Source organism: Carettochelys insculpta, chromosome 1 (genome assembly GCF_033958435.1).
Source record: "Carettochelys insculpta isolate YL-2023 chromosome 1, ASM3395843v1, whole genome shotgun sequence".
Lineage (NCBI taxonomy): Eukaryota > Metazoa > Chordata > Testudines > Carettochelyidae > Carettochelys > Carettochelys insculpta.
In genome coordinates this window covers 237,603,118-237,606,684 of record NC_134137.1, presented here as the reverse complement: position 1 = coordinate 237,606,684, position 3,567 = coordinate 237,603,118, and positions in this window count along the sequence as shown.

The following is a 3,567-nucleotide window of genomic DNA, read 5'->3' as shown; positions in this document are numbered from 1 at the left end:
GCATCCCACCCCTCCAGTCTTTAGCCCTCTCCTGCATCCCCCTTCCAGACCTAACACCCTCACTCCCAGTCTGCTACTGCACCCTCTCTCCCTTCCAGAATCCCCCATTCCCAGCCCACTCTTGCACTCTACACAGACCCAAAGGGGGTGCAAATGGGGCAATTGCCCCCTGGGCTTGGCGTTTCAAAGGGGCCTGGAGTTCCGGACGCTACTGCTGTTCCTTTGGCAGGGGCCCCTGTGAATTGTTGTGGCTGCGCTGCTGTGTGCGACTTTGGGATGGGGGATGGGGGCCCAGCGTGGTCCAAGCAGCACTGAGGGCTGAAAGCCCTAGGCCCCTCCTCTTCTGCTCTTGACCCTGCCCCTTCCGAGGCCCAGAGCTGAGCCCCCTCCCATCTTGCCCTGTGTTCCAAGGCAGCTGACCCTACAGAACCCCTGCCCCCAGCCCACACCTGCACCCTTCCTCCCACCTAGACTCTGCACCCCTTCCTTCTGTCCAGACCCCACATCCCCACCCCAATCTGCTCCCCAGCAACCCCCTCCTATGCACCGAACCCTTCATTTTGGCCCCACTCCAGAGCCTAGGGAGCCCCACAAAATCTGCTAGTCCTGGCCCCCCTAGGCTCTGGGGTGGAGCCTGAGGGTAGTGAGGTGAGTGTCTATTCTGCTTCTCAGCTGGGGGCTCCATTTCTGAGGTTTTTCAGGTTTTTTTCTCACTTACTTCTCACTTGTATGTGGCCTCCGACTGATTTTTCTATATGTCGGTAGCCCCTAACCCAAAACAGTTTCCCAGCCCTGATGTAAACAGTGATACTAATACTGTAAGGTCAAAATAGTAGTATAATGGTCTGCAAAATACCTTTTGGCTCCTTCTGCGTAAAGAATATTTTATATGAGTGTCTGTACCAGCAACACTGTAACTGCTATGACTTTTTAAATTTGTTTTATTTATGAGCCAAACATTTCTGTCATGCTAGGATAGATAGACTTGTCCATAGTAAAGTCAGTATTCGGCGCCTTTCCTTGCTCTTTTAGCTTCAGGATCGGGTAGCTATTATTCTCTGTGCACCTCTGTCTAACGGAAGAAATGTTATTTTTACAATGTGCTATTGCATTCTGTACAGTGGCTGACCAGCAGAGTACCCAATGAAGCCAACAGCAATACTAATATTAATACTTTCAAAAAGGTATTTGTCTAGGGTCCTTAATGTTTTGGTACCAGTTTCACTCCTATATCACTGGCATGGAAATATCATAAAGTTAGCTTTCTTTCTGATTGACTGAGTCTCTTGAACAGAATGGATAGTACTTTTGAATGTTCTTGTGACTGTAAAGGTCAGATTTGGGATGATGCTATTTAGCATCAAAATATGAGATGTTTCTCATTGCAGCATCAATAGGTCACATTTTGGCTGTTCAAAATGAATTTCAAATAATTTCTCATTCAGTCAATGATCTCACCCCCGTCATACTTATTGTCAATATTTAATTTTCAATGCACCTTTCATCTAAATAGATACTTTTAAATTTATTTATGTATTTATTTATTTATTTATTGTGGTTAACCATGTTATCATCCCTCTCGGTACACTGTGAGTTATTTTCCCTTTAGCAATGGAAATTATTCTGTTCTACAAGACAGGAAAACACCAGCCACTTAAAGATTTCAGGAAATGTCCAAAGCCCTCCGCTAGTGAGAGGTTTGCATTACTGGGGACTCGCTCTGTGGCCCTCACTAGTCTTTTTCAGCAGCCAGCAATCTAAAGGGTATAAATTAAACATCCACCTTCTGAAAATAGTGTGGTATCAAGGCAAAAAATGAACCAAATAAAATCGCACCCTTGCATCAATTTTTCAAGAGCAGGGCACCATACAAAGAAGCCCTGTCTGAATGAGTTTACACTCTGTGTAATGATGTATGCCAATTGCTGATAATTGAATAGGAGGTGATGGTGGCTGATGGTAGCTTTGGTAAGAATAGTTGTTCACTAGGCTTTCTTCTCTGGACATCTGCATTCACTAGTGACTTTAGTCACCAATAAAAGAAGTATATTGGCCATGTGCAGGCGCCCCTCGTTTTGTGACTCTGGTGGAGAATCACAGGAAGGAGCAGGACTTAATACATCAAGCAAATTAACTATCTTCAGGCTTTTCTTGTGGCTTGTTTTCAGTTTGCAAGGTGAGTGTGCAGTTGTCTTTGGCTTTTCACTGGCTCTTCTTCCTCCCACATGGGCCCCACTGACATTTGCTTTTTACATTTTGCTAAGTGGAAGAACAGCAGCTACACAGAGTGGTGGAGAGCATGCTACGTAGCCACCTTTCCCTCCAGGTGGTCTCAGCCTAGCTTTTCCCCAGAACTACACCATGGCCGGGGGCTTCTGACATTTTCTTTTCACTGTAAAAACAGCCTAGTTAAACCTCAATAACAAACACAAGCAGGGATAATACTGATCACAGTATTGTAAACTTTGGGCCCTGTTTTCAGGAAGAATCCATCTAATAATGCTTTGCGAAGAGAAGCGGAGAACGCCACTGGGTTGCTTTATGAACTACCATGTAGCAGAGGCTGGCTCCAGAATCTCAGGAACTTGAGTGAAGTTTAATTTGCTCTCCAATTTGAAAGGTCTGCTAGGTGGTTGCAGTGATCAGACAAGTTTCTATTGGAGACATACAACTTAGCATGTTGGTTTGAAAAGGGGATTAGAATGGGTGAACTTCCAAAGGGCTTCAGTCCATTTCTTGCACAGCCCAAGGGACTATTTTAGGTCATGTTAATGGAGAAGGACCTCAGCAGGACTGGGAGGTACGAGCAGGAAAATAAAAAGTTGGCAGGATGAATGTGAAATTATTCTTGAAGGACCTCACACCAGCTTGAGAAAAGGACGTATAAGTCACAAGGGTATGTGACACACTGCCCTGCCCTTGGGAGTGGCTAATGGTTTCATCCAGCACCAAGTCCAGTTCCACACTGCTTGATTTAACCAACGATTGAGGGTATGAATCCCACTCCCAGGTAGCAACTAGAAGGTCCCTCAGCACATCTAGTTGTAGAGTGAGGGAAAATATGGTTGAAAGTCAACTATAGGCAATAGTCTCCAGCCATAAATCTCTCCCCTTGGAAAAAGCCATTCCAGGGCAAGTCTGATTAATTTTATCCTCAAAGAAGACAGAGAGCTCATCACAGTGATAAATATTTGACTGTTTCCAGGCAATGGTAGCCAATCTTTGCCAAATTGTACATCACTGAAAACAACCCCCTGGGTGACATTTTGCAGAGGCTACTAGTATAGAAGAAAATTTTTACTTCTATAACAGCTACTGGAAAGGTTTCTATAACTTGCTTCTCCTGTTCATGCCAAGTCCAGTTACTTTCTCTCCATCCCCTTCCTTCACTGCTTCTCCATCCAACTCTTTTCTTCTCTTCTTCACTGTGTTGCCATTGTCCACCACTTCTCTGACTCTTTTTCATGCACCTTTCTTTCTGGTTTTGATTCCTGACTGCCCCAGTTCCTCTACTCCAACACACTCTCCATCATTTTCAGTGACCTCAGATGCCACATCATTATTTTA